Here is a 23,240-nt window from a genome sequence, read left to right as displayed (position 1 = left end):
TTGGGAGGCTCCAGGTTCATAATCACTTCCCAAACATCTTCCTCCAAGAGGCTGCACTTTGGCACAGGCACCACCCTTGGTGTCTGTGTTTGGCCAGTGCCCTGTGCTGTAGCATCCCAGTTCATGGCCAGGGCACCTATGCCAGGAGTCAGTGGCTCTGAATGCTCGGTCCCAATGATGTTTTTCTTTCCCAGACCTAAGTCTCGTGATGGTCAAAGCTCAGCAGGAGCCAGGGAGCTCAAAGGAGCAAGATTCTGTGGGCTGGCTGACTGCTGGGGTACCTTTCCTACACGTGAGCAAGGCAGGAATCAGGAGCCCCTCTCTTTCCTGAGCACCTCTCCCAGTTCTCAGCTTGCTGCCTTTCCTTCCTCATCTGTCTCAGTACAACTGCCAGCACCTGCTGCATTACCACAGCAGAAACCCTATGTAATTCCTGTTCAAATACACAGCTGGCAGCATGACTTCAACTAATTCAGCTTTTTGCTGTTGAAGAGCTGGAGCTGTATCCTGGTTTGGCTCCAGACTGAGAGGGAATTGATCTGAAGCCCTGGGCATTGCAGGCTGCTGGAGATCGGTGGCTGCTCTCCAGCCTCCATCCGGATCTGATGCTCCGTGTCCCAGATCCCAAACCCTGGAGCATCAGTCCTGGAGGAGAACCAGCAATTATTTGGGCTCTCATGGGTGAGGGGGGGCATCCTGCTCAGCATGAGGGAGACTTTGGGCTGGGAAAATGAGGGATCATCCACGAGGAACACATGAGAACCAGGTCCCTGGGGACCACAGGATTGTACTCCCCACCAACTTGCCAGGGGTCTCACCCGTTCCCCAGTTCCCAGTCAGGGCTAATTTCTGCCCAGTCCTGCCTGCTCTGCTCCTGCCCAACCAGGGAAGGGTTAGCTCTTGAGCAGGGCTGCTCCTGTTGCCTGGGGCTCTGTGTAGTTTGGAGGGGAGGAGGGGGAAAACTCTGATACTATTTTCAACCAAAGCCTGAAGAGTGATGTGAGGGACCAGCTGCTTGTGTGCTGTCCTGCCTCTCTGGAGTCCTGTTCTACTCAAATCAATAACTGCCCACAGACAGCACCAGCAAAAGCTGTTGCTGGGGTCTCCTCTGCTTTTCTAACTTCAGCCAGATCCTATGCAGAACCTACACTGAGATAAAAGAGACTGACACAGTGTGAAACCTTCCTCCTCTTCAGCAGATAGTGTTTGTGACAATGGACTTTGCTTGTGTGGTTACAGCAGAGCGGCCTGGGCTGGCCGAGAAACAGAAAGAGAAGCTGCAGGCTGGGCTTGCTGGGACCAGCTTGCTGTGTAAACCCGGCCTGAAAGGCTGCATCACAAAGGAGCTCTTGTTTTTTCAAGGATCGGGCTTTTCTGCCATCTCCAACTTCCGAGCTAAAGCACTGTCATGACTTGCCTGCAGTCAGTAGCTCCAGCCCCTCTGCAGCATTCCCGGCACTCTCCCGGGACCCGCGGTGAGCGAGGAGGTGATGCGTGTCACAATGTGAACTTCATGTTACCTTCACAGAAAGCCTAAATGCATCTTAACTGGGGTTAACCTGGTGTCACTGCCTTAGGCTTTAGCACATCGGTGCTGCATCTGTCCTAGCTGTGAACTCTACATGCTTCATGCCTGAAAACCCTCACGGTTGGAGGAACAGTGCCCTGACTTGAGTGAACCACTGAGATGGTGTGAGTTATGGCTGGTACTGCTGCTGACTGAGCCTGTTCCTGCATATACTGCTAAAGTGATCACGGGGAAGGTGAAGCTGAACCTCCATCAGGCCCATTGCTGTGAGACTGAGACTGCTGAGCACGAACTGCAGTGGATGCTTTCAAGACAAACCTCAGTCTCAATCAGGGTGAACAAGAAAAAGCATATTGCCTTGATATTGTCTGAAGGCTGCCTTCTGCACCATGACTGAGGGTGGAATCTGGTTACCATCAAGAACCAGGTGTCAGCTGGCATAAGCCCTTCCAAGAAACTGGGTTACCAATATTTCTGACCTGATTCTATCTATCACATTCAAGACGTGAGCGAATACAGAGCAAGTGTTGCTCCTTCAGCAGGAGAGGCCAAGAAGCCATGTGCTCTGATGCTGTTTGCATGTCTCAGCTAGTCCCAAGCCTCCAGAAACTCTTTTCCCAGTTCCATTTTGGCTGGCTGAGCATCACCCTGTTCCCGAGCAGCCTGCCATGCAAACCCTACCAAACCACAGCAATCTGTGAAGAAGCTGATGAGCGTGGCAGGGAGACTATTGCAGGCTCAGTCCCACATTTGGTTAATACCCGGGGGAGATGTTTACCTTCACGAGGAGAGGGGCTACGTACATCTGTCAGCTCTGCTATTCAAGCATGCAGCAATCCCATGGGCACACACACCACCTGAAATCCGAGAGCCAGCTCAGCCCTGTGTACATATCTCCTCGCCAGCCTGACTCTGATAGCACCAGGCTTTCTCACAGCGCTTGGAAACAAACCTCACTTAGCCCTGACAAGCCTCAGAAGCTCTTTCACAGCAAGCCATGTGTGAACTTAATGTGTTCCATACCAGCACCATCTACCTGCCTCTACCCTCCTCAGTTACAATAGGCACAATAGGCCTGGGCAGGTAGGAGGACACTGGGTACAGCTGGACTTGGATGCTGGAGGGTTCAGCCAGAGTCCACTCTTCCCCACAGCACTGCCTTCAGCTAAAGATCAGATCTCTCTTTACCTCTTCTTTCACTCAAAGCTCTCAAAGCAGTGCCGTATGGATGCAATCATGATGTTCATTAGTCTCTGTCTGAGCCCTCTCATGTTGCAAAATCCCTGGAGGGGACTGGCTGGAGTGGGATGGGGTTTGCTGCAGCTGAGCTCTGGTGGTTTTCCCCCTGGGGTTTCAAGAAGTTTTGTTCCACCCATGAGAAGTGCCAGGCATCAGGGGAAGATTTGTTTTTTGGCAGCTGTTTCCGTTTTGCTCTAGAAAACTGATGCTGTGCTAGGAATGCACTCTGACTAAAACTCCTCTGGGCTGCTCAGGTCAAATAGCAAATTGCAGCAATAGGGGAAATGGTGGACAGGAGAACACTTCTGATCCATAGAGGAAAAAGAAGGGCCAAGCCCTTTCATTTCCCTTTCATCCTTCCCTGAGCCAAAAGCAGGAGGTGAGCAGTTTGAGGGAGAGGTGGAAGCTGGGGGTTGGCAGGCTGCTTCCTCCCACCTCTGGCAGCCACAGAGCACAGACATGCACACTTGGCTCTGCCTGTGCCTGCTCTGGAGAGCTCTGACACTGTCAGTCTAGTAGCTTTTGAGGTGGTGTCTGATCCCTTTGGAGAACAGACCGCTCTCTTTCCGCTTGTTTTGCACAAGGCTCAGGAAAGCTTTTGGGATCAGAGGATTAAACAAGGGGTGTGACGAGCTGTGACAGTTTGGGAAAAACACAAGCAGCAAAAGGTTTTGATACTGTCAGAGAACATGACAGGCAGGTTCACAGCCCCTGCAGGCCTTGGCTTCCTGTTTTCTTGTGCCAAATGGGGAAAACAGTCCTGCGTGGTGACAGAGTCGCAGGTGGTGACCTTGTGGCAGGCAGGGCAGAGCTGGAGATGCTGAGAGCAAAGTAGAAAGCCCAGGCAGGGGCTGGGAGGGGGGGAGATGCTCTGCAGGGACTAGGGAAGCTGGGTACATCTTTCTTTGGGAGGATGCTGTGAAGCATCTGGAAACTCATCTCTGATGTGCTCAGCTCTGTCCACTGCACCCTGGACGCTGAAGTTGCTCTCAGGGCATCTCTTCCTCCTGCTCAGGGACTGCCAGGGCCGATAGGAACCTCTGGGGTTGGAGGGTGGGGGTGAGAGGTGCAGGAACTCCAAACTTGTCTCCTTGCCCTCCACTGGCTGAAGGTGCCAGGATTGAAGATGGGGCCATCCCTGCCCAGCGGGGTGTCCCCTGGGTGAGCACAGAGTGGGCACAGCCCCAATGCTCCAGCCCCTCGATGCTGCTGCAAAATGGGTCGCCCCATCAAAACAGACCTTGCCTTGTTCCCAGATTAAAAGAAGGGGCTGTGTGATAAAAAGCTGCAGCTGGTCTATCTAATCTCCCACCAGTGTCTGCATTAACTGTCAAGACAGTGATTTCCTTGATGCTGAGCAATTTTTTTCTGTGCACGCATCCAGCTAATCAATTAAGTTTCTCAGCAGCTTCCTCCAGTATTCAGGCTTGGAGGGTGGAAGGAATTTGTTATTCTAGGCACTGTTGGAGAGGCATGAACTGTACTAAAAGCAAATTGGTTGCGCTTTCCAAGCACTGACACTCTTCACTCACAGCTTGTCTTGCTGATTCTCCTCCCCCTCCCTCCTCCCTGCTCTCCTGAGCACCCCTGGTCAAACCAGCTCACACAGAGCTGGCCTGAGGCACATCTGCTCAGCACCACACTGTGCCCAGCTGTGCTGGAGCTGGGTGTTTGGGACACTCTGTGTCCCCTGTGTCCCATGCAGAGGCATGGATGTTTTCCTTGGGACAGGGTCTTCCTTCAGCAGGTCAGTTTGGCTGTGCAAGGGCCGAATGCTGCTGGATTATCTCACCTGCTTTCCCAGCTGCAGCTGGTACAAGCTGGCGAGGCTGGGTGCCACACCACTGTCATGGGGATGTGCCTCTGCTGAAAAACTATTCTCTCCTGATGCTTTTATTCCTTTTCCCATCTTGTTTTCCTCCTTCTTTGTTGTTCCTTGCCCTGCCTAGGTGTGGTCCTCCCCATATGGGAGGCAGACACTCTGGGATGCATTCACATCCGCCCCAGTAACCCTGGGCTTTGCAGAGCTGAGCACTGGGCTGAGAAAGGGAAGTGGAAGGATCCAGCAGGGTGGGTGGAGGCACTAAGAAATATGGGGAGTTTGGGGTGATCCTGGGAAGATTTATGGATGGTTGAAAAGAATCGTGTCTCCTGCCAGATCGGATACACCCTGGCTCTCTTCTGGTGGGAATGGGGATGTTTTTTGTGAGTATTTAGCAATGCAATGGCTGAAATATGGGAGTGGCAGGGTTGCCGGAGTCAGGAAGGCCGTAGAGGTTTTTTAGGAGGTCAGGCAGTTGTGTAAGACTCCTCACTCCCCACACTTTGGCCTGTCAGGATATGTGCACACATCCTCCCGGGCCAAGGAAAATTTGGCCCCAGCAGGACTGCTGTTGGCTGGGTGGCTGGTGGGTAGGGATGACCACAGCTTGAGTCCAGCTTGGTGTGGAGGTGAGCAATGTCTTTTCCATCAAGTGCTGCCTGGCAGCCTCAGGGGTGCCTGCTCAAAGCCATCGCTGTGGGTTTGTTGCTCAACGTGTCATCCTGCTTGGAAGTCTCAGCACAGAGGATGAGGAGAAACTGAGTGAAGAAAATGAGCCATGCCTTCAGAGGGTAATCTTTATCAGCAAGAGGATTTCAGCCACCTCCAGTCGTGTTCTCTACAGCAAAATAACCTGCTGCTAATAGTATTCCTCTTTTTAAGCTAAATCCCATAGATGTTCTGCTCGGGAAGTGATTTGGTGAACCAGGAAAGGGAACCCAGGATGCCTGCTGTCAGTCTTCTTTCCAAGCCATTACACAACACTGTTCTGGGGTTAAAAAACCAGAAACATCTGGGAATAATCAAAGCTATTTATGCTCTGGGAAAGCATGGCTGGAGAAAGTTTGAAGGAAGCAACTTGAAAGCTCAGCATTGTTAAAAGCAGTCTGGAAGCCCTGAAAATTAAAACTAGGGTAACATCTACAAAGAGTGAGGAAGTATCAAGAGAAGGATCTAATATCCTCTGTGGAGCAGAGAGAGACGGAATGAATTGTAATGCTTGAGCCTTTACTAAGCTACAGGGCATTAAAAATTGCTTTGGAACAAACAAATCTGCCATTCCTGCGGTTTCTGCTGGCAGGAGAGCAGAGGGAAAGACCAGGGGTCTGGCTTAAAAACAGCCTGGGGATTGGAAGTGTGATTTAGAGGCAGATAACTACAATCCCCCAAACGCCTGGTACTGGCGATGCAGAGCCCACAGCGAGCGGTACCTGCCAGGGCTGGCTCAGGGGGGATGCAGGCTGTGCAGGGGAGGTGTGGGGCTCAATGCCATCCCTGTCAGGGTGTCACCAGCCAGAGTACAGCTGGGGCAGGGAGGAATGTAACCTGCAGGCTCTGCTTTCCAAGTGTCAGGATGTGTGCTTGGGCACTGCCATGGGAAGGGGAACAAGACAGGTCCTGCTTCCTGGGGGATGTTCCTCCTGGAGGGTGACAGTGCCTTGCTGCCCATCACTGTGGGGAACGTGCTCAGATCTCCTCTGGCATGGGAGTTCAAATGATCCTGGGATCATCCTCTGAGCCTGGTGGATAACCCAGGGCTGGGAGCTGGAAACACTGTCCGTGGGGTGTCCAGCTGGCAGCAGGGACTGTGGTGCTCCTTGTGCTTGCTGAGCTACCTGCAGCACTGACCCTGCTCCTTCCTCAGCAACCTGGGGGCAGCTTCCCTGGAATCACTCAGGGAGCCAGCCTTCATTGATGAAAATCCTGTCTTTTAGCATCACTGGGAGGCAAGTCTGTTGCTGGAAAATCTCATTTGTGCTGATTTGTAGAAGCTTTAATCGTAGAGGGCCTCTCTCAGTGCTTTCCATTCCCTCTTGTACCACTTTACATCTCCCCCTACTCCTGCCTCTGGCTGGGTCTGGAATAAAAGCTCCTATCATCTCCAAGAGATGGAAAAGTAGCCTGGGCGTGGGGAGGGTGAGCACACTGGAGGAAGGACAATGGGACAAGCAGCCACCACAGGAGCCATGGAAATGGTTAAAGATTTGGGGAATCCAGATCTGCTGCATCTTCTGTGACAATCTGGCCTCCCCAGCATCCTTGTAAATGAGAAGCCGCATAAGCCTCACACTCTATTATTGCTACAGAGCATTAGAGTCTCTCATTTAGGATAAACATTCTCATCTCCAGCAGAGCATGAATAACATTAAATGAGATAGTTAAAATGTTTCAGGCCAATTATAGCCCCGGTGTAACTTCGGCAGAGTTACACCAGGGATTAATTTGATCCGGAGAGCTCTGCCTCCTGTTCCGAACTGGGATTCCAGCACGGGTAATTACATCCTGCCTCTCTGCACTTCCTCTGGAGTTTTAATTGGGTTGAATGGACTCAAATTCTGCTTTTTTCTTCAGAAAGCCACCAAATTTCCAAACTGCTACACGAGCTGAGGGAGCTCTGCCCTGCCTCTCTGCCGTGCTAGTGAGGGTCAGGTCTGCTCGGGGATGCTGACAGCCCAGCACGGGTGCACAGCAGCCTGCACCCCTCTGTGCCTTCTGCTGCTAAACCCACCACCCCGGTCTCCTGTTGGGGGTCCAGCCCTCACCTCCCAGCCTGGATTCCAGACCGGGCTCCTTGTGCACTGAGACAGGCAGCTGGACTGTCTCCCTCTTCCACTTCCCAGCCTTCTCAGTAAATCAGTGTTAATGAGGGACATTTGACCCTCTCTTTCCCTGAACAGCCTTATGAAGCATTTTTGTTCCATGAGATAGTTAAGAAACTTGAAGCAATTTCCTCTCCTTGCTTCTACTCTAGTTTTTTGGTGGATTTTTTTTTCTTTTTTTTTTTTTTCTTTGAGAAAAGGAAAAGTTGTAGGCCACACACAGCTTTTAGGATGCCTCAGAAGTGGGAGCAGAGGAGAGGCAGCAGGGTCTAATGTGAAGGGGACGGAGCAGCCAGGCCAGTAACCATGAGGTGACCCCAGCCCTGGTCCACTTGGTCTGTCAGAGAGGCCACGTGTGCAACTGAGACAGGAGGGCCAGAGCTGGAAAAGTGCACTGGCTGGCTGTGATTAGGAATTTAATTGTGAAGGAATCGAATTCCGAGGCATTATCTCACTGAGTTGGAGCAATACACAGCCGTGCATCCTCCATAGCCAACTGTATACAGGGGCGAGGGCAGAGGGAAGGGTGCTGGGAACGGTCTCCCTCGCAGATTTCCAGGACTTTCTGCTGCTGTGTGGTCCATTTCCCTTCTCACAGGGCAATGACGAAAACAGACAGTCAGATAAACCCCAGGGAGCTGGGCCCAGCCCCCCAGCCTCGCCCCCTCCTCCAAGGCTGTGTGGGACTGCGGGTCCCGCTCCACCTCCACCCCTCCAGCTGGGGGTAGCCCACTCGCCTTTCATTTCCCTTTTTGTTTTTCCTACACTGTATTTTAGTGGGGACAGAGATGGAAAGAAGAGCAGAGATGTCACAATCCTTCCTTCCTCCTCAAACAAACGGCATCTCCTCAGTGGGATAACAACAACGTGACCACAATGGTGTGACCGTGTCCATCAGCCTCCTGACCTGCAGGAGACCTTCAGCATCCTTTGGAGAAGTGCTGGTGACACCCTGCCTGCCCCGTGGAGGCTGCCACGACCCCTTCTGTGTTTCTTGTAAAATGGAGAGTGGTTTTGGCCGGCAGAGAGAACACAACGAACGAGGTTAAGCAAATTCCCACTCCCACCCATCCGGGGCCTTCCGGGACCATCCCAGATCTCCATGCAGAGCACAAACACCTCGTCATGGCCAGCAAGCCTTGCGCAGCCACTGGCTACAGGCAGGCTCGCCCGCTCTGAGCTCAGCTGCTGGCTGTGGCTGACTGAGTAAATAAAGAACATTTCTCACGAAATCCACCCTCTTGGAGGTCCCCAGGCGGAGGGCTGGCCTTTCCATGGCTCAGGAAACCTTTATCCCCCAAATCTACAGCAGCCCCGCGCTGCAGTTGATTTAGCAAGCGATGTTTGCACACCCAGGTTTGCAGTGCACTGACCCTGTTCCCGGCAGCACCGTGACATTTGCAGGCACCGTTTCCATCTGGCCCCCTTGTACTTTCTGGGAGTTTTTGTGTGCTTGTCCAAATGGGGGGAAAGGTCAGAGTTATTGATGGAAGGTCCAGACTAAAATCTGGACTTCCCTAAGCCCAGGATGACTGTGCCAGGGCTAACCCTGAAGATTAGGGCTCCAGTGGCCTCCCCTCAGCGAGGCTCTGCTCCTAATCTTTGGGGCCCTCATAGCTCTAGCACACACCCATATTTTTGGGGGCTCTTCTCCATCCTGTTTCTGACCTTGCAGATCCTCCTTGTTGCTCCTCTCTGCCCACCCAGAGCTGAACAGCCTCCACCCTGATGCCTCCTCTGCAGCTAAGCCCTTGACCTTTATTTTCCCTTAAATCAATACCTAAAAGCCATGCTACAGCAATATAGGCATGTCAGGGGAATCCAGGTGATTTGTATCATCTGAAGAGCTGATTCTGCTTTTGAGGCTCAGTCCTGGCAAGCTTTTGTCTTTTCAGCTCCCAATCTCTTCTGTGCTGCCTTCAGCACAGTATTGTATTCATCCCCTGACCTCCCTCCCTGGCATTATTGACTCTGTATCTTGGTTTTAATCTCCTATAAAATGAAGGCAGCTCCAGGTAAAAGCAGTTCTATTCTTCCTGATCATCATATTTCTTTTGCCAAAAAGAAGAAAAAAAAATTGTTTAACATGAGTTGAAGTTGAAAAGGCTTAATTAAAAAACTTAACGGGGAAAAAAACTGCGGGGAAAAAAACTGCAGGGAAAACTCTACAGACATTTGTGAAATTCTCACTGTGGAGAATCAAGCTGCTGGGAGCTCTTGTTGATATCTATGGCCTTACCTCCATGGCAGGGGGGTGACCCTACAGCCCCAGGATGGGGAGAGGGTGCTGCCATCAGCCAGGAGCATCCTGGAGAGGAGCTGCATCCAAGGCTTCTTCCCCACCATCACTGCTCAGCCACTCTCCTTCCTCCAATGCTGTGTCCTGCTGTGGCTGTCTGCAGTGGTTGGCTCTCAGAAGGAGTAAACAGCCTGTTTTGGGTGCAAACAGGGTGTATTTACCAGTGAAAATTCATGCCAGCCCTGCTGGTGAGGCCAGCACAATTGTGCCCACAGAAAGGATTCAGTTTGTAACTACTCCACTCATAGAAAAAAAAAAAAACAAACAAGACCTATCTCCTTCTGTCTAATATCTACTGGCAAAAGCTTCAGGAACTGCTTTTGCAGTTAGTTGAAGCTGATGTTTGCGAGCCCACCATTCCCAATGACTGATCAGATAGACTTTTCCCATCAGAGCATTTATTTTTCCAACAGGACACCGAGTCCTGAAACAAATGAAGGCTTGCACAAGAAATCCTCTGCCTCAGTTTGGCAGCAAACAGAAAACAGGAATATTTTTCTTTATTCTAATACCAAATTTTTGTGGCTAAATAGAGCCAAAAATATATCTCACCCCCACCCTCCCCCCACTTCTCCCAGACACGAGACATCTCCGAACGCCGAAAGCAACTTTTCCCTGCCACAAATGGACCAGATAAACCCAGCATGAGACTGGTGCTTAGGAGAAACAGATGTGCCTCTAATGCTGTCATCTACAGCAAGCTGTGTCTGCAAACTGATCTTTTATTAATGTTTTTATAGCGATGGGAAAGCTGCGGGGCAGGGCCCCCGATCGCCCCGTACCCGTGGGCTGTGCTACGGCTGGGGCTGCTGGACACAACCCAACCCAGGGCTCAGCCTTAGACAGGCAAAGTTCCTTCCTACACCAGTGTTTAAGCCAGAGCCTGGCTCTCCCTGAGCCGTGGGAGGGCAGCTGGGTGATGTGGGTTCGTCGGTGTTCAGTGTCGTGGGTTGGTCTGCGGAGGGTTTCGGTGTGTGCCAAGGCTGGGATGGGCTGGGTGCTGCCTGCAGGGCATGGGGGAGCTGCAGGAGGAGAAGGAATCATCATCAGTTGTATGCTCAGAGCTGGGACAGACAAGGCTAGAAGACTGGGGGGATCTGCCAAAGGAGAGGCAGGGCAAGGCGAGTCCCTGAGCTGCTCCGGGCATTCAGCACCCACAGGGGGATTAGGAATGAGCCCTGGCCTCAATTTGCCCCCAGAACCCCACACATGTGCCCCCTCACCCTCAACACCAAAGGTTCCCTCCAAGGGCCAAGGCCTGTGAGTTGCTCTACCTTTTCTGGGAGCCACAGACGGACACCCCAGAGCCAACCCTCACTCCTTGGGGTCAACGAACAGGACACAAAGCCACATCAGACACAAATTCAACACAGAACTACAGAATTGTTTGGTTTGGAAGAGCATCCACAGCTTCTCTGGGAAACCTGCACCCCATCCCAGATGGATTACCACTGGCTCTTCTTCCTTTTCTGTCCCTACAAGATACTCCTGGCATCCAGACAGTGGGTGGGAGACCACAGAGAAAGAGCTGGATGTGCCCTCACCTGGGAACTGAGCTCCTATTGAAAGTAATTGGGAAAATGGGGTTTTTCCTTCCAATCTGGCAGTTCCAGGCTCTACTTTCCTTTCCCTAGAGCAAGACACTTTTCTTGAGACTTCACAGGCTCACCAGTAGGCAGGAAGACCTAGAAATCCTGGATGAAACAAGAGAAAAACATCATTAAAATGTGACCAGGCTTTTTACCCCAAGCTAGCACTTCCTTTCTATAGTTTCCCCAAATCTGCATCATCCCAGATAACTGCTACATCCCACCTGGCTTTTACTCCCAAGTGGTGTCACGTGGTGTTTGAGTCAGAGTTGGCCTCAGTCCTGGTCTCTTCCTCTCCCTCGGAGTGCCTGGGGACAGAGGACATGGGATGAGCCGTGGGCAGCAGTGCCAATTGCAGCCCCTTTCAAAAGGAAAGTGGTAAGTCTGTAACAGCAACCCCCCCTTTCCCCATGTCCCCACAGCTCTCCAAAGCAGTGTGCAGCAGCAGGGTAAATGTCCCTTGCAGGGGGACCAGGCTCCTCAGCTCAAGTCCCACAAGGAATTTCTGCAGCACAGTTTAGCCTGGAATGTGCTAATTTTCTCCAACAATGCTTTTTTTTTTTTTTTTTTTTTTTTTTTTTTTTTTTTTTTTTTTTTTTTTTTTGCTAGGAAATAAATAAATCATGAAAGTTCTCCATCATTCTCTCCAACCAGCTGTCCCTGTATCACGGCCCATCCTTCCCCTGGGCTTTGGAACTGGGTCAGTGAGCAACATCCAGCAGTGGTTGCTTCCCACTGAAATTCATAGAAAGCAGATATGGCCCCTGGTGCTTTGGAGTGACTTTGCCTTTCCAGCACGAATCTCAGCCAGCCCAGAGTGGGGGGGCTGGAGGAGCAGATGATGCCCAAGCAAACCCTCAAAGGGACCAGGGGCTCTGCCAGCAGCGCTTCCCTGCATCCCACTGCCATGTTGGGGGTCATGGCTTTGCATCTTCACTACCTGGTGGGGACTGGATGTCTTTGAACTTCCATCCCCTGCCAAACTTGGCTGAAATAAGCCAGCAGGCTTGAAAGCCATCTGGGGGAGCAGGCACACGTGTGTGCATGGACACACACAGAGAGCAATCACACAGCACTTACTGCTGGGGAAACCAGGCAAAAGGGGGAGCAGCTTCGTCCTGTAATTTTGGCCTTGCTCTGCCTGGTTACACCCCATGGTAAAAGGGAATTTGTGCTCTATGGATTGGGGACCAGGTCTTGGGACAGAGCGTGTCTCATCGTAGGTAATGTGACTGAAACAAGTCCAGGGACCTCCTTGGGCTGCCAAAGGAGCCCTGCAGAGCCCAGAGAGGTGGGTAAAACCCATCCCCACCTCCAGATACCCAGCTGGCTTTTCCACTTGTGAAGCACAGCTCCTTTGCAGTGCTAGAATTTGGGGTCACTTTCAATACCTCACTCCAAAATCAGAGGAAAAACCAGAGATGCTCTCTGAGTCACTGGCATGTTGTTACCAAGGACACTAAGGTTCCTGATTTTGAAGAAGAGATTAATTACATTCTACAAATAGACATTTTATCTGCACTGAAGAGCAGCAAGAACGAGTTCTTTTAGCGTAGCTCATTATGTATCAGCAGGTAGTATTGTGACAGATGTAGGAATCCAGTCGCATTGTCACTTGGGTTTAATCATCAGAAAGCTTGTCTCCCCCGGGTCAGCTCCTAGTGAGGATTTGTAATATTTACATAGCACTTGGGGCTGGCTTCTTTATTGCTGGAGTCTGTATTCACTCGTCAGTCTCTCATTATGCATATGCCAGTATTAATTGCATTTAGAAATGAGATTCTAAAGGAGAAGTGAGAGCTATTTAGACCTCCATTCAGCTTGAAAGACAGCAGCCTTCTGTGTGACAGCTCTCGAGATGTTCTTGCGCTCAGCTCTCTCCCCAGCTGAAAAGCAGGTGTTGGAGAGAGTTGGTGTCGGAGCCACTGTATCAGCACTGCCTTTTGTGCATGCCCAGACATTTATATAACCGACAGGATAATGACTCCGCAGAAGTGGCACAGAATTGACCCTTCTGGTACTGGATTGAACACAGCAAGGGAGGGAGCAGATCTGCTCCGCTGCTGTGCAGACGTGAGGGGGGAAAGCGATGCCGAGCCTTGTCTCCCACGGAAAGAGGAGGGGTGTTTTCTTGCCGGTGGGTTTGGGGGTTATTTATCGGCTCGGCTGTGCCTGCAGCACTTCGGAGCGGTGTTTGTGGCCTTGCTAATGTACTTAAAGTCTCACAGAAATTCAGCTGACACTTGTCTGTGCCTGCCTGCTGCGCGCTGATTGCTCCAGCCTGGAGATGCAGAGCCGCGTGCCACCGCTGCCGGCTGCCAGCCGTGCCTGGGCGGTGGAAATGAGGAGGTCACGTCCTGCTTTCCAGAGGGAAATAAGCTGGAAGGTTAATCTAGATGATGCCAAACTGCTGGCTCTGTTTTCTCCAGCCTGGGGTGCAGAGGGTTCTGTTCTTGCCTTGCAGCACCGTGTGTGGGGTGTGACAAAGGTGTTCTCATGGGGGGAGAGATCGCCACAGGCACTAAATGCTTCCTCTCTCCATGGCCCTGACTCCCAGTCCTAGGAAAATAACCCCTCTGGGGCGTGGGGAATTCATGTCCAGCCTGTTGGGATGGGCTAAGAAAACAGCAGCAAGGCAAATACATGTTTCACTTCTCCAAAGAGCCTCCTTTGCTTTGCCATAGTCCAGCACTGCCCCACCAAGCCTGATCCATCTCCAAGAGCTTTTCGTGGAGCACATCTCCCCTCACAGATGTGACCCTTCCCAGTAGGCTCCTGTGGGTGCTCCTGTGCTCCTTTGAGTGCTCCTGTGCTCCTTTGAGTGCTCCTGTGCTCCCTTGGGTGCTTAGTGCCCTGCATCCTCCAGCCTGGATTGGTACCAAACCCCAACCCTGGGTTCCATGCCAGCATCATTTCTACCTCCCCAAAACCAGGAGCAGCTCCAGCCAGGAAGGGACAGGAGGGGAGGAACATGAGAAAGGCAAACAGAACAGGCATCCATAACCAGCCCTGGCCCCTGGCCAGGACCTCCTCATTAAATATCACATACAACAAAGGATAAATCACTGCTCATTGAGGTAATCCAAACACCAAAGCCCAAGGAGTCCCTCTTGACCTTCCTGTCCCTTGATGGGATGTTAGTCCAGGGTAGTGTTCCAGTTTGCTTTTCAACTCCAGCGAGGTGGGGGATAACAGAACCCATGGCCGGGATGGTAGGAGGAAACTCTTCAAGCCTCTCCACTGGAGATGATGGCAGCCAGCTCCAGGGGCCAACCTTAACCCCACAGACCCCTGGCCGAGCCCCCCAGCCCTGTGAGTGTGGGCCAAGGACAACCTGCACCATCCCTGGCAGCCCCAAGGTATATAAATAGAAGACAGGGACGTGAAGGAGGTCAAGTGAGCAGAGGATTTCACATAATCTGATCTTGCCTGTGTTGTTCATTTGTGTCCTTTGCCCAGGACGCACGCCCTGCTTCGCGCACGGGGATGTCAGAGACAGAGGGTTGATCCTGCACCGAGCCAGGTTTATCCCGTGGAACATGCAGGCTCCTGACTTTTTCTTCATTGTGTGCTGTTTTGTCAGGGATGTCTTTAATTCAGCTGTCATCCACAGCAGTGCACACATGGAAAATGCTGGTCTTTGTTACTGTGTGGGGTCCAGTGCCTGACCAGACTGAGCCTGGTCCTCTAGCTCACCAAAACTCAGTTGGATCAAAACTGTACTGGGGCTCTGGTGCCACAGGTCTGTTCCCAGTCCTGAGAATGCTGCCTGCCCTCCATCATCTCCATCTGAAGCCTTGGTCCACTCTGCCTTGGTCTCCTGTACCACTTCTCCCCAGTCCCTGGGGGACTTTTCTCTTGCTTTTGCTACTTCTCTTTTCCAGGATATGAAAGGCTGGAGACAGAATTTCTTCTGGTATAGACTGGAATGGCTCTGATTGATGCCAGCACAGAGCAAGGCAAGTAGATGAATGTCCAAAATAGAGCAAGTAGAAAATCTCTTAATAGGCACTGGTAGTTAATGGTGAGAGCAATTAATCACCGAAAGAACTAATCCAGAGGCTTCTCTGTGGGCTGTGTTGCTGTCTCGCTGGCCATGCACTGATGATGATGATGGTGGTCATGGTGAAACCAGATGGGTGCTAGGACTGACCAGGCTGCAGGGCCCCAGTTTAGACGTGGTGGAAGGAACGATGATCCTGCCATGAGCAGGAAGGGCAGCACCAGTGTCCCTCCCAACCCCAGCTTTTTCAGCTCCAGGCTCCTTCCTGTCTCCTCCTGCACGGATTTGTGCTTTCCCACTGCCTGCTCCTTACAAGCTGCCCTCTCACACTGCTCCCATGGGCAGAGCTTGTGCTGCAGTTGGATCTGCCTTCCAGGACGAGGGCACTGCACTGTCTGCACACTGTGCCTTCGTGCCATTGCTCCAGGTGACCTGTCCCCCAGCTATGTACCTGCCCCATGTGTGTGCAGCGCTGCCCAATTGTCCTGCAGCTTCCAAAGGGAGGGACCTGCAGGCTGCCAGCCTTGCCAACCACCCTAATACCCCCTGCCCAGAGACAGCCCCCACCTCTGCTCAGGCACTTAATGAATGTTGAATTCCGCCGGTGCTGTGCTGCAGGTAGCACGGGGAGGGCTGGGGACATGCAGGCCAGGAGATGCCTTCCCTGCTTTGAGTCTTGTTTCTCCCTGCCCTGACTTAATTGGCTCATTAAGTGCCAATTTGACCTCCACACTTTCAGATGTCTCCAGTCTCCAGCGGTAAATAGATTTGTGCGTCTCCAGCGGAAACCTCCCCGGGCTGAGCCTGGTGTTGGAGCAGGCGGCTGCACAGCAAGCGAGGGCGATGCTCGGCCTCGCCGAGAGCACGGCCCTGCTGCCACCGAGCTGAAGCCAAGCGAGAGCTGAACGGGAACAAAACTCCCTCCCGAAAGGCACGGGGGAGCTGCAGGTAGTGGAAGCCGCAGCCGCCGGCACCGTGCCCGTGGCGCAGCGGGGAGGCACCGAGCAGGAGGTGACCCTGCCCTCCTGTCGCAGCTTTGTCATTGCCTCGGTGTGGGACTGCAGCAAGTCCCTTCCCATCTGCTCCCTGCCATTGCCTCAGAGCCAGGAGGAGTGTGAGCGTGTGTGTGAACACGGAGCACAGCGCAACAGGGCCATGGCTGCAGGGTGGTGGATGCTGACTCTGCCGAGAGCCAACGTTCAGCCGATGTTCTCAAGCATCCTACGTACCCAGACACTCATCCAACCTCCTGGCACCCCGAGGATGGAGCAGGATCTCCCTGGGGCTCTTTTACACCAGCTGAGTGCTGCTGAGTGTCACTGGTAGCCTGGTGATGTCCCCACAGCTGAGATTACTGCTCAGTCTCCTCCCAGGCTGAGGCATGAGCACACACAGGCATCCAGGCTGCTTGCCAGGATGGATGGCAGGGACTGGACTGCTCCATTTGGGAAATGCACCTTGATCAGTTCATGTAAAAGCATCCCAGGAGTTCAGCCCTGGCCCTTTGCACCAGAAAGGCAGGAGGACCAATCTTGCATTTCCTCCTTGCTCTCACTGGTGCATTGGAGAGGAGGTGACAGCACATCACAGAGGGCTCCCCTCTGCCCAGCTTGAGGGAATGTCTCCTGGTGTCACCCAGAGAACTGAAACCAGAAGGAACCCAAATACTTCCAAGAATAAATCATTGGCTGAGTTGAGAGACCCTCCACCCCAAGGCCACCCCTCACCCTCCCGTCCCCACCCCCAGGGCCCCGAGGGGACAGGAAAGGGATGGGCGAGGACTTACGGTTCGACTTTGTTGCAGAAGCGGCGCCGCAGCAACAGGAGCAGTGGACCGAGGACCAGGATTGTGGTGCACATGGCGCTTCCTCCATCACCACGCAGTGCCAACAGCCCCTCACATCCCTCCCGGAGCCACCGCTCAGCCCAGGGCTGCCACCCGTGCCTGGATGGCCTGTCACCCCTGGCTCGTGGGCACCTTTCCCCAGCAGCCACCTGAAAGCTCTCAGGGAAGGTTTTAGGAGGATTTAAGGCAGGATCAGATGTAATTAAGAGGCAGCAAATGAGGACGCTCTCCCCTGACCTCGGACAGGAGGGACCCCAGCAGTTGGTCTGTGACCCACTGAGCACTTAATTGGTTTTGGCATGTGCAGCTGCCCTGGCTGGTCCTGGCCCCACACCTTGGCCAGGTGGGTGCTGGGGGTGACGTGTCATGGACCAAGCCCGTTCCCACCCCATCCACCCTATGGCACCCCCAGTCTGTCTTCCTGCCCCCACCAGCCCCACATCACCAGGGCTGGGTGCCCCCCTCTGCTCACCCCTTTCCCATGTGCCTCCCTCCCCTCTTTGCCCACCTTCCCCCTGTTCCTCTCTTTTCCTCCAGCTCCTCTATCCCTCTGCCTGCCAGACCTGCCTCAACCCGCTCCCCCCTTCCTGGCTCCAGTAATCTGACAGGCTCAGACCTGCCTGTAATTCCCTGTGGACATGTCTCAGCCAGCTGATCCCAAGACCTTGTCTGCATCCTTCCCTCGCCCGGGCTGGGTTTGCCTCCTCCTCCCCACTCTCCCATCACTCAGCAGCACACACACCTTTCTCCACAGAATGGCACTGGCCCTACAGTCTCCTCCAGATCTCCGTGCCCATTCCATTGTCTTGCCAGGGAAGCCTTTCCCTCCACTATCACTTCCACAGGCAGTGAAATGCCTTCGCACAGCCCTTTGCAATGCAGAACACGTCTTCTGGAGTGACTTTGTGGGTTTAGGTTAAAGAGGACAACTGGGAAAACACCTCTGGAAGAGAGAGGGTGAGGGTAGACAGCCGTGTGTGCACATGCAAACCTGTGGACACACATACATATAAGGCTTAATGGTGGTCATGGCCCTGACCTGGAGAAGAGCCCTGGAGCAAAGCAGGGAGCTGCAGGCAGTGGCTTCCTGGGCACATGTAGGGTTTTGACCCCAGGTGAGGTTTTTCTATGAGGTTCCTCTGGTAAATGCTCTCTGCCTACACCCCCAGCACTGCCTGCCCCACGTGGACACTGGGCACTGGGCTCTGAGCTGTGGAGACATGCAAGGGTCTAACTCTGGTACTCACCAAAGTTGGTACGTGCCTCCCTTTGGGGCTGTGCACACAACCCTGCAGCTTCTCCCAATGCCCCTGCTCCGTTTTGGTCCCGGGCTGTGACATGGGATGGGTGTTGGCTGCAGCAGGACAGCTGAGAAAAGCCCCAGGCTGGGCACTCAGATGGAAAACAGCTTCCCCCTGTAAAAGGGGTTTTGAAACCAGAACTGAATCCAAGCAACCTACATGGGTCCAGGTTCAGTGAGTGGTTGGGTCTGAAAGAAATCAAAATGGAGCTTTCCAAGAAGCCTGGTTTTCCATCTCCATCCATCCAGGGTCAAAGATTCCCCCTCCCAAGTCCAGCCATGGCAGGGACCTGGGACAGCTGTGGTTAATCCCCTCCTGGCGGACTTGTCCTCCCAAAGTACTCCAAGCCCTGAAAACAACAGTCTCAAGCAGCACTTGAAATGTCAAGTAAAACCAAATTCCTCTAAGGCCATCCAGTCTCTGTTCCTGAACTCGGGGGTCAGCCGGGAGCAAAGGGGATGGATCTGGCCTTGTTACTGGCACCGGCAGGATGGGAAGCCTTTGTGAGAGTAGTGGAAGAAACATCCCAAGTGTGTCCTGCAGCCAGATGGAGGCAAGAGTGAATAATTTCTTCCTGAGTGTAAGTCAGGCCGGACGGAGGGTGCGGAGCTGCCTTATGCAAGGCACCGGGGAGCGCGTGGGGTGGCCAAGCCCGATGTCCTGTCCAGCCTCTCTGGAGCACGCTGGGCCCCCAGGAGCATGTTTCGGTATGCTGTGAACTCATCGAAGCCAAATAAACAGCGGCTTCTGGCTGAGCTGAAGCCCAAGAGGCTGGAAGGACCTTCTTTTCCCTGGCAATAGGCAGCCTGGCTTTCGTAATCCCTGGGAGGACATCCTGCTTGTAAACCCTTCTCCCCTTGCCGAGACCCAGCCAAGCTGTCACCAGCAGAGTCCCCACTCTTGCATCCCAGGTGCTGCCTGAGGCCCTGAGCTTGCTGCTTTGGAGACCTGTTATATCCATACAGCCTCCATAACCAAACAGGGCACCTGGGTTGCCCCACCATCCCTCTGTGGGCACGTGAACCCTGGGTGCAGAAGGGAACCCGGTGCAGGGGGCAATGCCTAAGTGCTGGTCCCTCCACTCACTTAGGTGACCTTTGCAATGCAAAACACATCTTCTGGAATTGAATGACTTTGGCACTGAGGTAATTGGTGACCTTGGCAGCCAAAACTCACCCTGTGTGGCAGCGTATCGCTTCCAAACACCCTTGATTGATGCCGAGAGGGGCTCGGTTCAAAGGCAAGGTAATGTGAGCAGATTAGTTAATGCTTCTTGCCCTGGCCCTTGAGAGCAGGGCTGGAATGGCAGGGCAGACTTAATGGGTTTTGAAGGCTTTTCTTTTTAAGATATGAATCAATGAAGCTGTACAAGGACCATGGATAATGTGACCGGAATAAGAATCAGGGCTTGTCTTTGAATCAGAGCGAGGTCCCTGATGGTGTTTACTTCATGTCCTGGCACCAAATGTGAGATGACATGAATATATTACCTTACTGGCTTTCCTGAGCAATCCCTGCCAAGCTCAGATCAGCTTCAGGAAGGAAAAGAACAGCAAAGAGAATCTGTTTGGAAGTGTCAACTTGTTTCCCTGTCATCCCCAGTTACCACTGAAGGGTCTGGCTGTGACAGGGGCCACACTCCTGCGGGGAGAGCTGGGCACAGGGGGTGAAGGGGAAGGTGGTGACACTAGAGGCTGTTCAGGGTCTGAGGAAGTTTAGCAGCTGGCTGATGCCTTGTCCATGAAGCCCTGTGGTGCTGGATCTGTCATCTGCTTCCTGAGTGTCTCTTGCTCCATCTCTCCCAGTTGCATCACAAGGTTTTAGTTTCCTCAAATCCCAGTGTGGGACTGTGGGTTTTTGCAACATTCCCAGACGAGGAACAGGTTGGTCTGGGTTTGAAGTGTTCTCCAGAACTGCCTTGGCAGCTTCTCTCCATGCCCTGCCCTGCCTATGAGCACTGAGCAGCATTCAGCCCCACTCCCAAGGCTCCTCTGCTTCCTATTCCCCTGGATGTTGTAATCCTTGGGGATTTTTAGATTGTGTGGGTTGGTAGGGATTTTTTGGGGAAGGAGGTGGAAAGCTGACATAAGGATTACGGTCATGGGGAGGTTTTGCTGTCCCCATTGCACCCACTACCTCTCCTCTGTCTGCTGCTGCCAAGAGTCTCCATCCCATGCTCCCTTTCCAGGCATCACCCCAGTGCTGCTGCTGTGCCAGTCCCCAGGCCAGCATCCCCAGCATCCCACACCATCCTCCTCCAACATGTGGGGGTGGTGAGCTGCAGGTCAGAGTGGTTGCAGGGTTGAGGTCTCCTGCGGGAGCTGGGGGCTCAGGGCAGGGACCCACTGGGGGGTTTCCATCAGTGACACCTCGGTCTCTGCATAAGTTACATTGTTGGACTTGGACCCCAGAGCAGACAAACCCTATTTCCATGTTAGAAGCACAGTCTGGGCTGGTTTGGTTTAAGCATATTCCCCACAGCTCTGGCAGTGCTGCCTGCAGTCTGGATTCCATCAGCAGAGGAATGTCTGCTCCCAGCTTTGCCCTGCACCAGCAGCTTGGGTATCACTTCCCAGGGCTGCCTGGGGCTGGGAGGGGACAGCAGCTCCCTACATCATCACTTCCCTGTCTCAGCTCTTCCCAGCTGAGTTGAGGACACAGAACTGGGGGAATCCCAATTTCTCGACACCGCCGATCTTTACAAGTAAACTGGTGACCAAGCGTTCCAGCAACATGGACAAAGACTGCCTGATTAAACTGGGATCCCATGTGGGCTCACCATGGGATGGAGATTCAGACAGCAGTGCAACCCCAGCTGGACCTGGGGGGTCCTTCCTGCTGGCTGTAGCCCCTTTGAACCCCCTGGTTAGGGGGGCATGTTGTGCTCCAGCCTGATCCCACAGTGGCTCGCAGACCGCCGGCACTGCCGGCACAGCACTGGAGCATTAGGATTGCACACAGGTCTCATGGGATCAGAGAAGCCGGGGGAAGGAAACCTGCAATAAGCAGAGAGTATTTGTACAGGCTTTAGGCTAAATCCTTCCCTCCCTTGGTAGCAACACTGCAAAGCTGTTTCCTAAAGTCTTGTTATTCCTTTTCAGGCCAGGACTTTGCAGTCGGCAGCAGGGCTGGATTAGGAAGAGGGAGAGAGAGGCATGGCACGCTGAGGGCATTGCTGGGTGAGCCAGGCTGGCAAACAGGGGCTTTGCTTCAGCAAAGTTCAGGGTGACAAGTCCAATGTCACCACGTCAGGTATCAAAGCAGCCCAGAGTGCCTCTGGGAGGAGGATGACGGTGCAACACCCAACGTGGCATGCACCACACTCTTGCCTTCAGCCTTATTTCACTTAAAATCCCAGAACTGCTCCTGTTCTGGCCTGGAGAAGGGATCCTTGCTGAATCCCTGCAATAAGGGCTTGGGGCAGCTCCTGCAGCTCTTTCCCAAAGTGCTCCCTGAGGGAGTTCACAGAGTGTCTTCCCAGGGCCACCCCAACTAATGGTGAGTGTCCAAAGGTCCCAGGGAGCTGACATTGCAGGGGCCACAAGAAGTCACCCACTTTTCTCCAGGAACCAAATCTTGAGGCTGAACCCAGGCATGAAAGAAGGTGGGCTCAGCCCCGAGGGTCTGGATTTCGGGTGTTTGCCTTCACCCCAGAGACAGTGGAGGAGTCAAGGGTGGGGATCTGCCATCATCCACATCCCACACGCTGTGGAGCTGAAGTCTTGGGATTTTTTGCCTTCACCTCCCACTCGAGGATCGGGAGCCAAGTACATTTCTCATTGCACCCAGCACACGGGAGGAGGAGAGGCAATGTGGGAGGGCACAGGGGGAGTGGGAGAAGCCGTGGGCAGGCAGGTACAGACCCCGCAGGAACATGATACACCACAAGCAGAGGCTTGGAGGGCCTGGAAATCCATCCCCACCCTCTGCAGCCAGGGTGGAGGATGGTTTTGATCTCTCCCTGTTGTGCAGAAGCTCCGGGAGACGCAGACTCAGGCTCAGGAAGGACAGGGCACCACAGTGTCACCTCATTGTGGGGACAGGTCCATATGAGTTGGAGGTGGAAAGCAGGAGGGCTGCAATGCTCAACTGGTGAGGCGAGAGGGATCAGGGTGTTGAACTGGGATCTGAGAGAGATGGAGCAATTTCTTCAATACGGAGCACCCAGGCTGATCCAGCCTCCTGCTGGCCATGGGGACCAGGTTGTCTGTCCCCCACCCTGAACCCCATGGCCCCAGACTTCCCTGCCTTGGCAGCAGGCACTGTGCTGAGATCCCTTCTGGGACAGCAGGCTGCAATGGTATCAAGGCAGCATCTTTCTCCTTCTGGAGCAAGTCACCTCCTAACCCCGAGCCCTTGAGAGCAACACTCGCGGGAAACCATGGAAACAGGCAGCAGGCACGTGACAGAGTGTGCCTGCACTCCTCCCCTGATTTATGTCCCATGTCTGGGACAAAACACAGAAGTGAAGGGCTGTTGGGATCGTTTGGGATTTTGAGTCAGCAGAGCATCACCACCACTTTACTCTCCCTCTCCTCTTTGCGGAGCGGGATGGCACATGGGAACAGGGCTGGGCTCCTGCCAGGGCCAGAAGTGATGACCCCAGAGAGGGAGGCAGAAATCTGGAAGAGGCTGGGGGACTTCTCACTTACTTTTCTAATTTTTCTAATATTTTAATATTTCTAAATGGAGACTCTTGAGCAGAGACCCTTCAACTCCTGGTGCCAGGGAGCAAAGCAATGCACCCACTGTGCCCAGGCTCACCATGGAACCAGGTGCCAGTGTGGATGAGGA

This window comes from Lepidothrix coronata, unplaced genomic scaffold (genome assembly GCF_001604755.1).
Source record: "Lepidothrix coronata isolate B3197 unplaced genomic scaffold, Lepidothrix_coronata-1.0 Scaffold210, whole genome shotgun sequence".
NCBI classification, from domain to species: domain Eukaryota; kingdom Metazoa; phylum Chordata; class Aves; order Passeriformes; family Pipridae; genus Lepidothrix; species Lepidothrix coronata.
This window is presented reverse-complemented; position numbering follows the sequence as displayed.